Here is a 12,288-nt window from a genome sequence, read left to right on the forward strand (position 1 = left end):
CGGTTTTTTTTTATATAATACCGTTAATTTAACGTTAACGTTATGGGTGTACAGTCACGTCTGAAAATATCAGTACGAAAAATGTGGCAAAAATATGCAAACACTACCTTAATATATGGGCAATAAAGTCGTGTATACATATTTTTGACACTTTTTTCGTATCGCTATTTTCAGACGTGATCGTACCAATATTTTAGGAAATTAAATATATTACTTTTATGCCGTTTTGAACAGGCTTTGGTCTTAAAAAAACCTTTTTTTTGGCCAATTTGGTTTTGGCCAAAACTCGTATTAGATATTTTGCTCCTTATGACTTAAGGAATGCGTGTTTAAAATTAAAATCTATCGGGTTTAATTGACCCACGGTGTATATAGAAGGTTTTTATTATGGTACAGGAGGCAAACGAATCGCCTGATGGTAAGCAATTACCGTCGCCCATGGACACCTGCAATACCAGAAGAGTTGTAAGTGCGTTGTCAACTTTAACATGGAAGTATGCTTTTTTCTTGAACAGTCATCAGTATATGCTAACTTTTAATATTTTGACTAAAATAGATAATATAGGTAATTCTACAGTTCATGATCAAAATTATCTGTCTGTACACTCTAATTGAAGTACACATAAAAACTTATCTCTTTTTTAAAGCTTTTTGAGAATGGAAACAATGGAAATCATTTTAGATATAACAGTTTTAAAACTTGGAGCAACATTATAAAAAAAAACTATACAATATGTCAAAATCTTCAAGAAACTTTCTTGTTTTATTGCAAAAATTCCTAACTATACACAACAAAATTCTACTTGGCTTACTTATGCATCTATAATACTAACTACCTTTCGTTTTTTTTTGTATATAACTATGGGTGCACCAAAGTGCATTCCGAACATAATACTTTTCTGAACATAAAAAAAAATCTTAAAAACCAGCTGCTTGGTACAATTTTCGGTATCCCTTATTATTTCTGATTTTCTCTTAAATACAGCTTTATTTGGATAGGTATTATTACCTTGTATTACTTCGGATAGTTGATTTCGTAAAAAACTAGTGCCTACGCCAATTCTTGGGTTTAATTGTCAAGCGGACCCCAGACTCCCAGAAGCCGTGGCAAAATTGAGGTTAGGATAAGCGTTCAACTCACCTGCATTCCTTATGATTAAAATAACGTCTAGTATAAAAGTTATAGCTGTTGCTAAACTAAAAACCACCTTACAGCTTAAGCAGGAGTTCAGTGGTGCGGAAAGGTTAAATCCATAACTAAAAGGCCATCTTGTGGGTTTTTGAAATCAGTGAAGAAGCAACTGAATTAATTCCTCGTTAGCTTTGAGACATACGAGATATAGAAAGTATGTTCTAAATCGTAGCTTTAAGACATTTTTACATGCCTACAAAGCAAAGAAAAGATTTTAATCTAATGGCCGTTGTGACCACATAACAAGTAAGCTAAGGCCTCTTGTTGCAAAACAATAGCCTATTCTTGGTTCGACTCCCGAACCTAGTTCGAATAACGGCATTTATTTGTGTGATAAGCACAGATATTTGTTCCTCAGTCATGAGTGTTTTCTATGTATTTAAGTGTTTGTATTATATATATCGCTGTCTCAGTACCCACAACACAAGCCTTGAGTGGATCAGTATGGGCACATTATTGTTATTATTATATAAGCCTTTTAGTCAGATGCCGTCTAATATTCGTATATTACGTTCTTTTTCCATAGTTGCTCATCTGGTTACCAAGTGGCAAAGGCCTCCTCCAGTCTTCTCCATTCTAGCCTGTCTGTGGCTTGGCTACTCTGCCCCAAGTTAAATCTGCCACCTCTCTTATGTCGTCAACCTATCTTTTTTAGGGCCTGCATTGATTCTATGTTTTCTGTTCGTTCTGTGCCATGTTGGGCACATTAGTCGTTAATATGTCAACCGAGACAGTATAAGTATATTTTTTAAAGGTGATTATTAAGGATCGCATAGATAAATATTTACATGGTACTAGGAAAAGTACTTATTTGAATATTTTCGCAATGCTCCTCCCTTTACTGGACAATTATTCAGGAGATTAGGACATGAGTAAGGAACCTAAATAAAGGTTATTTTTTCAAGTCAAGTCTATTACATCATATGGTCTTTTGAGTATGAGCTGATTGGGCACCGCTGGATGATGAGCTTCATGGTCTGGTCCTCAATGGCGAAGTCGCATAGCTCGGAGTCTCTCCAAACCTACTTATGCCGGAAGAAATTGCATCGTCTGTGCCCAGTTTTTGGGCGGTACCGGGCTACCGTCAGCTTGCCTCTTTCATTCTTGTTTCCAAAGCTGCTATACGTGGAAGGGAATTTGTGTGAGTGTTGCAGCGGCTGCGTGTTTATTTATTTATTTAATCTTTATTGCACAAAGGAAAACCTTATAGTACAATAGGCGAACTTAATGCCATGAGGCATTCAACCGTTAGGTAAAGCAGAGAGATGCCGGGCGACGATACTTAAGTCTCACCATAGACGGGTTAGTAAACTCCTGATGCATTGGGAGAGAAGAAAATGTTTCTGAATTTTTCAGTCTCTTTTAGCAGCGCTGGTTTCCTTCTCAGGTGTAGAGACAGACAAACTCGAACTAGATGGCCTTTTCGTTTGCACTTGGTACATGTTTCACTGATGCTTCAAGCTGGTATTTTCTTGATGTTCATGACTTCTGCAACGAAAGCATTTTCCCTTTAAATCTTTAATCAAAAGAGAATTGTTATCCAATCCATTTTACGTTTAAGACAATTACATTTAATCTAGTTTTTAATAGACAATATTTCAAAAGGCGGAGGTTCTCAATCCGGTTGCATGTTTTTTTAGCCGACTTCAAGGTAACTCCCATAAACACATTCCTTAGAATTTCGATAGTCATCAATTGGTTCCCATATTATTCATACCATAATTATATACCTACTAACATATAAGACAGAGACACGTAGATTATTTCTGTCATTACTCCGTTGACAAGCAATTATTGTCAAATCACCGTATGTTATATAACATTATCTTTCGAGTTAAAAGATCACACATCAGAAATCACGAATCACAAATCACAAGCACCATTTGTGCATCTTTTATGAATATGATTAATCTTTTAAATCCATCAATGGTTTTACGATATTTTTATAGTATTTAAATCGAATTCTATAATAACACTACTATATTATAGTAACACGTCTCACGTCCCGCCCCAGACAGTCAATATTTAAATTCGATTAGGTAATAAAACATACTAACCATAAACTCCTAAAAAACAAAGGTGCTGTTCTAAACTGGGGCGCTATCAGATCAAAGTTTCACAAAGTCCATATAGTCGACAACTATAAATCGTCCAATAATGGCAATTAGAATACTAATAGGATAATAATGTAAAGATAGAAGACGGATCACAGTTGAATCTGATCGCCCTTGGTTTTTATCGGAGTCGAGGAGAGCCCACGCCTGATGTTTTCATGTGTCGATGATGCAATGGCACTGATTTATGTGGTTTACTAGTTTCTGACCGTGTTTGGTCTCAAAGGAGTGTTCTAAAGACTAATCAATTTGGCTTTTTGCATTGGAACTGGCAAGTGCTATTTTATTGTCTGATTTCGTATTTATTTCGGCCAGAATGATGAGCATTTCAACCAAGCCACATTATATCCAAATGTAAAATAAATCATCATCATAACCACCCCTCTTGATTTCAAAAAGTAAGAAACTATAGCTCAATAATTCAAATTATACAAATAAACTAGAATTAACGAAACTAAAACTACTATAAAATAAAAATCTAAATCTAAAATGGGCCCCCGTGTCATGGTGTCAATAATACTGGCAGCTTTTCCTCGCTGGATCGCTATTATTGTCTAGACTTCAGTTTTAATTTCAAATTGTTATGTTTTACCATGTCTACGTCGTCGTTAGACTTCAAATTGCTACGGTTAATTACTGACCCCTAATTACCTAATGATGCCAAATTCATCTGCAGAAAATTAAAGGACTAAAAAAAAAATTGATAGTGTACCTCGTGTATTGTCAACTTCATTGACAAGCAGTGATTGTTTTAGTACTAGTATTCAAAATCATCTAATGTCCCGTAGTCAGATGCAAATCCTATGCAGAGTTAGATTGATTCAACTCTAATAGCTTGAAAGCCTAAAGGAAAGTTCTTCTTAAGTGATGTAAATGGCAATTCTTTAAGCGTCAACGATCTTTTGTTTCAATTGTACACAGTGATGTTATTGATTTATGTAATAATAACTAGCTTTAATACTAATAGAAATGAATAATACAGTTAGGAATAGAGGCTATATTTTCCTTTTGTTTCCGTTTGCGTTAGTGGCAAAAAGGCATACGGCTTGCCTGATGGGAAGCGGTCACGGCAGCTTTGGTAAACCAGTGACTATAAAATTGAAATATGCGCGCATATACAAATCTGAGGACCGACCGCGAAAACCGAATATCGAAATTTTGTTATTTGCCTCTCTGTCGCTCGAATACGGAAGATTGATAGAGAGGCTGACAAAGAACTTATTTTCCTTTTTGGCGATAGGTTCTTTGTACACTCCTTTTTTGAGAAATCTCATAGGTATTGTAATCCGTCAAGAAAACCACGGCAGGGAGTTAATTTCACAGCCAGCCTTTTTTTGTCATATTATTTACATATTCAGCGTATTCAAATCTACTGTACCTAATTCGTATATGAACATTAAGCATTTTACAAAACATATAAAATTTAGACACCCAAATCGTTTTCCAGGAACATCCTATTGTTTCATTTGAGTGATGTGACAGGCGCACTCTTCACCTCTCGACGTCGCGATGCTATGCAGTCCATTGCGACCTTAGCATTTGCGACTTAGAACAACATTAATATATCGGTGTACAGTCGCTTTGTGATTAATACCGAGTAGAAACTGTACTCCAGGCAACGAAGAGACTCAAACATAGAGAGTAAACATCTCTATTAGCATTACTGAATGTTTAACAAAAACAATTTAGAAAAACTGCGTAAAGTAGTATTTTGAGGAAACTGCAGTGCATAATGCGTATGTTGTAGCTAGGACGTTCATCTGACAAGTTTTCATCAAGTTTATAAGAGCAGTTTACATTTTTCAGAGACCATTAAAATTTTGTTATTGTGACTTTGGTACAAGATAAAATAAATGAAAAGCGGTAAAAGTAAGAACCTTCGAAAACTGTAATTCAATGATGATAAACTTAGCTATAGATACATCATATTTTTTTTAAGAAAAAAGGAATATTTCTGGTTCTTTAAGTCTAATTATTTGAAGTAGTATTTCAGCGCACTAAGTATTGACTGGACAATGTAAGTTGGACAAACACATGTTCCAAATCGGAAAGAAACAAGATGCGACATGCAGGTTCTGCCAGGAGTCAGAGGCGACTGCAATGCACAACCCCTGTTCCTGTGGTCCACTAGTATCAAAAAGAAGTACTACTTATGGCGGCACGTATTGCAATCCTATGAGGTACAGAACATTACGGCTCAAAGAATCTGGAACTTTCTGGATCAACTTCAACCGGCATTAGTAATGAACTTTAAAGGGCCGTCACAATAGATCACTGATTGGTCGAAGTTGCAGTCAAAGACCCGCAACACCCCCAATATAATACAGTAAGTATGTGTCAGGCGGTTCATATTATGTATCTGTCGGGGCAGTGTTGGCCGAACTTTAATTAGAATTGACCATATTGAAAATTAACCATTACAAATTGAACAGTAACCCGTACTGGACGGTTACAGTTTACGGTTTAATTTGTAATGGTTAATTTTGAATATATATTTTCAATTCTAAATATTTAACGTTCGGCCAACACTGTGTCGGGGTATCGGGAGGCCGCACAGGCGTGTCTGACATATTGATGTCGTGCAAGCGTGCATGTGCAGGTTTTCAGGAAATAATATTCTTACGGTACAGTCAAATCACTGTATTGCTTGTTTTAATTAACTAACACCAGAAATATTCGATGATTACAAAAATAAATCACGATTAAGAAACAATAGGTTTGTAAGCGACCATCTCGTGCGGGACGCTGTCAATGAATGACGTCCACCCCGCTATGACACATACAACTCCATTCGGGACTACCCGCTATTAAAATAATTTGTCAATGTCAATAACAATCACAACTACCCGGTTACTTGAACAATTCAAAAACACTCGAATTAAATAAAGTGCGCACCGTCATATCACAGATACGGATTTTTATGAGAAACCTTGACGTTCTCCATAGATGACTAAATATAGAAACGAAAATAACCAAAGCTACGAGTAGATATTCATTGACTGGGATTTGATGGGCCTGCAAACCTGACATGTGACCGATAACGAAGCGGTGCGTCTCGCCCGACCTTTACCATGCCTTGCTTTATTATGTTCCCTGTTTGGAGAATCACTTAGTCATTGATAATTTATCTTAAAATATAATTGGATCACGTGTAAGGACTTAATATTATTGAAATAAATATTATAATTGTAACATTCGCAACAATTTTGATACTAAAAAACAGCTAAGGTCAACTGGGGTAAATGAAACTCTGGGATTATTGCGCGTCTATTTTTTTTTGTTTTTGTTGCGCATACCTATTGACCTATTTAAACATGATAATTACAATAAAACATGTACCTATGTGAACGGATTTTTTGGAAGTCTATCGAAAACCAAAAACTGAAGCAGATCGTATAGGATTTTTTAATTCTTCATCTCATTTTTCTGTGACGTATATATATATATATCAAAATAACAATTTATTTTATTTTATTACGTTTATTTCTAAATTATACATTATGGGCACTACTAGTGGCACTTGATCTATAATGACACATTGTTTCCTATGGATATGCGTAGGATAGGAAACATTTCCAAACTTTTTATAACATCGTAAAACTTTACGAGTTGCCTGTCATTGGTCAAGGTAAATACGCAATGCAATTCTAACAACTTAACAATCAAGATACCGCACTTGGAACTAAGTATTTATTTATGTAAAACTACCTTCTGCCCGTCCTTCGTCCGCGTGATGTGATGGGATGTCATCAGCATGTAGTATTTATCCATCATTATCATTATTGATGGATAAAAACTATACTATGTTTTTCCACGGGCCTAATACTATCTCCATACCAAATTTCATCATACTATCTATGGAGATAGCTCCAGACCGATAGACAGACAGAGTTACTTTCCAGACCAAATTAAGTTGGCAGTGATTTTGACAGCCCAGCCTGTGCAAGTGTTAAGTAAACATCATAATTTCATAAAAGTTTGACGTTTAAAATAACGCACAGTCTGGGCTGTCCAAATCGCTGCCAACTTATCTCGGTCTCACTCGAACTATAATATTATGTAGGTAGTAAGGATATTTGGAAACGGAAAATTAAGTGAAATAGTGACCTTTTGGATTGCGCATTTTGATGAGTTCCGTGGAATTATTTAAATAAACATGTTCACTGGTAATTTTAATTATATCATAATACAACCGCAACTGAAAAATACAAGTGGTGCAGGTAAAAAAGATAAAGAAACCTACTTTTAAACATATTATTACCTTTTAGTAAAAACCTACCAATAAATTATTATAAATTGAAAATCGATATAGTTGCCCACCCCGTAGATGTAGTTGCCCGTTATTTATTAGGCGTTTTCGTTATTTGATGGGTTTAAATAGTTGTTCAAAATATATTATATCTTAGAATCCATTCTTAATACTTATACTTTTGTATTTATATGAAAAAGCATTATCTAAGTAAACAATACATTTTTTAAATTAAGAAACGCGTCGCGAAATCGTGGATGACACGAACCATAACGGGCTTGAGCCCCTGTACCCGGCTATTTTCTACCGAGCCACTATTCCTTCCTTGACCCTATGCTCTTTTCGTGAAGTGTTTAGGATAGTATTTACCCAAGTAATTATTATCTTAGAAAAGGGTAAAAATGGGGCAGGAATTTACTATAAAAGTGGAATATGGAAGTACTTATTAGCAAACGAAGTCGCGGGCAGGAGCTAGTTCTAAAATAATCTTTTAAAAACTAAAGTCAACATAGTTTTATAGCAATCTTGATAGTGGAGGTAAGATTTAAATGCTAACTGAGTTCACGGGAAGGTAATTGAGCGGGGAAGTGAGCCAATACCCGCGGACCCGCCCAGATGACACCGTTGCACTCGCAGATGTATAGCCCATTGAAGACGCAAACACGGTTAAATTGTTGTAAAAACTAAAAACTTAAATAACAGTACCTAACAAGTTCATGGGAAGGTAATTGAGCAGGAAAGTGAGTCAATACCCGCGGACAGTGTTGGCCGAACGTTAATTAGAATTGAAAATAATGAAAATGAACCAATACAAATGAAACCGTAAAAGCTTTTCAATATTTTTAATTCTATTTAACTTTCGGCCAACAATATCCCCGGACGCAGTGTTGGCCGAAAGTTAATGGCAATTAACCATTATAAATTTAACCGTAACCGTAACGAACGGTTACAGTTTACGGTTCAATTTTTAATGGTTAATGGCCAATAATTTTTAATTGCATTAACGTTTCGGCCAACACTGCCCGAACACACAGATGACACTGATATACTCGCAGATGTATAGTCCGTTGAAGACGCAATCATGGTCAAATCGTTGTAAAAAGTTGGGTTAAACATATTTTGACTCTTAAGACTATCTTTTATACAGCAAGTTGCAAAAGTGAATACCCACTATATTTATTTATTTTATTTTAGTACAATGGAATACCAACAGCGCTATACAATGCGTATTTTTGATATAAGCACAAATTTAAACTAGACGTAGGTTTTAGTGCTATAAAATAATGCTTAATGATTTTTTTTATTTAGTCTTAACCACCAGAGCATAATTATTTTTTGAAAATTTTTCGAGCGGCAGTGTATTTCGTACATCATGGTCACTTGTGACAGTTGTGACGTCGCGTCACTAGGTGCGACGTTTAGAGTTAAAACAATGTAGTGATACATTGCTTCCTGAATTATTTTATGTGGAAAAATAAAAATCGTAATTTTTTTATAAAACCTATGAAAGTGTGTTTGTTACAGCCTAAACTAACTACCATTTGATTATGTGGTCGTATCAAAAGTACACACTGTATATATCCAGAAATAACAATAGAATTACACAGCCAAAAAAGGTGTTTATGAATGATATTCATTCATAAACTCTTCATACCCACACACGTTTGCAGTTAGGTGTAGGTACAGTAAAATGTAAAAATGTTTTTTTTTTTTCTTAAATATATACTATATATACTATATTAAAATTAAAATTAAAACTTATAAATAATACATATTTATTCCCGCCAAACTGTAACGTTTATTGGCGAGAGGCGCTCAGTTCTTTATACAATTTAACAACTTAACCTATTGAACTTATTATTAGATGTTAGCATGCTCTCATACGAGTACATTAAGATAAATTGAGAAGACACTCTTTTAGCCTGTTTTTTATCAGGGATTTACTTAATTTAGGACTGTGTCGTAGTAAGCTGATTTAATTCAGTATTTGTGGTACTTCATATACTTTGAGGTTCTTTCTCCGTAATAATTGTTCATTTTTGGTTGTACTAGCTTTTTATCTCTCACACTTCTAATAGTATTGTATCTATTGCTAATTAACACTTTGTACGTTTTATTGTGATAATGCTCTAATCCTAATAAGTACGAGACTTTTTTATCTACAGGTAAAATTGTACATAAGGGAAATAGTTTATCATAATCGTGTTCTTAAACTTTTTACTAACTAGGAATTGAAACAGTCTTGTTTGCAAGTTTCTTATGTCTATTATGTATGTTATGAATGTTCCCCCGTATACAACTAGACCATAGCTTATAGGGCTTCTGATCCCGCAGCCTATCTTTAATCCCGGTAGCTGCGGGACTGCATATTTTCATATTGGTTCGGCATTTCCGGGATCCCGCATGAAATTTAAAACTATGTATACAAGGTTAAAAAAACACATTGAAATAGTCAACCATAGGTTCAAAGTTAAAGAAAAATAAATATTATATACCTTCATTAATGACAACGAAAATCTGAAAACTAAATATTGTTTATCATTTTTTAAATATAATTAGTTTGAGCAGCTTTCTGTTGAGAATATTTGCAAAGAAAACACAACATAGATTTTTCCTTACTACTGCGAATTTTAGAGTCAATATATCCAGCCACAGGAAAAAGCATACAAACCGATTTTTTTTAAATATATTTTCTAACATACACAATAAACAAATTTTACAGCTTTGAAATGTCGCCAAACTACAGAGCTGGTGCGGGGAATACTTTCAAAGCATACTCGTAAATATTTGCCAATAGACCTGCCACAATAATGAACATTCATTTCTTTTTTGATTATGGACTCCAGTGTGTTAGTCCGGTAATGAATAAAAAAGATGGGAGGCTGATGAATTATAGTCAGCTCTAATTTCTGTTGCATCGTTCAGAATGCGAGATATTTTTACACTTGACCGACGTACCTAAATTCGATGGACAAAATTAACATCAGGTATGTTATTTTATTAGCAATATACCAAGAGTTTATTATTATTTACTTTAAAGAATTACTTTAAATCACGTATACTCATCAACCTCGCGTTCTCCCGGCATTTTTGCCACGGCTCATGAAAGCCTAGGGTTCGCATGGCAATTAATCCGAAGAATTGGTGTAGCCACTAGTTTTTATCGTGGATGACTCAATCAGTGTCAAGTATTTTACACGGGTAGCCTATGGGTCAACTACACGCTGAAAGCCTATAATGCTCTTCGTATCCAGTATAATGATGCCTTCAGAATCCTGTTGAGGTTGCCACGGTTCTGTAGCGCTTCAGGAATGTTTGCCGAGGCGCACACTGACGACTTTTATGCGATCAGGCGAAAGCGGGTCGCATCTATTCTAAACCGCATCCGAGGCAGCGACAACAGGATACTGAAGGTAATTGCCGACAGACCAGAGAGTTCCATCCTGTGTACATGGGTCAAATTTAATAATTAAAATATAATGTCATTTTTATACTTGTACCTATTGCTCTTTTGACATGAAATCATTATTTATGGGAATATGTAATCGTAATTATTATTCTAGTCTACTTTATTTTGAATTTGACATGCTAATTTATTAATTATTTTTGTATTCATTATTTTAACTAATTTTTATTTTACTATGAATCATGATTTCAATATTATTAATTATTTATTATTCTTATTATATTTGGATTTGATTTGATTTTAATGTACTTACTAACCCCTAGCTATAACGATGGTACTAACAATGTTTTATGGAATTTTTATGGTTCTGAAATATATATATTTTTTTTTGTGTTATACGAAGAGTTCGTTTCCATCTTCTTTATATCCGTGCTCGAAGTTGCATCCGACGAGCTGTACCATGCGCCATAGGACTAAATATAACCGCCTATGTGTCAAAGTTCAGTGGTTTTCTTTGCCGTGGCACTCCTCAAAGCAAGTCTATCATTTGCAGCGTCTTGAAATAATAACAGTCTTGTTACGAGCGTAACCGCCGGAACTTTTGAGATAGATGTGATAAATTTGATCTAAAGATTGGCTGTCATTATGTACCTATAATAATTCGTCAAGATTAGGCCTGTTTTCCAAAATCCAAGTAAAGTTTTGGATAGCTAATTAACAAATAAATTTACTGCTTCTCTTAATCTCGTAACGTGGTTTAAAAGTTAAGTTCTAATATTTGTAAATGTATAAGTACAGAGACCTGTAAAATAACGACAGTAGGTACGTCGAGGTCTAATAGAGCTGGGGGACCTAGCCAAGATGGCACAGTCACGTGACTTTCCGTAACATCTGTCATCTCGATACATTTTTAAACGCTCTTATTTAACATGCTATGTAACTATGAATGTTTGTACTGGTCTATTTCGCAAGTTAAATTTGACCAATTTCCCAGTTTCCGATGAAGCTGAAAATGTGCGTACATATGTAAGTCGGGTGACAATGCAATGTTATGGTACCATCGAGCTGATAAAACAACGTCACCTAATTTTGTTTGGGGTTTTTTAAATTGTCTCGGTGAGTATTAGTTGCCTGTGGAAAGGAAAGTACGGACAGCGATGAAAGCTCGTATCAAAAATGATTGTTTTGCAAAAAACATATCTTTTCGTTTGGTGTTTGTCGTACGAGCGTCATCTTGGCTAGGGCCCTTGGACATATAAACTAAATCTGTCTCTTTCTCCAAGAGTTGGTTGTATGCAATTGAGACACCATATGATTGTATAATCTT

The sequence above is a fragment of the Cydia pomonella genome, chromosome 7 (genome assembly GCF_033807575.1).
Source record: "Cydia pomonella isolate Wapato2018A chromosome 7, ilCydPomo1, whole genome shotgun sequence".
Taxonomy (NCBI): Eukaryota; Metazoa; Arthropoda; class Insecta; order Lepidoptera; family Tortricidae; genus Cydia; species Cydia pomonella.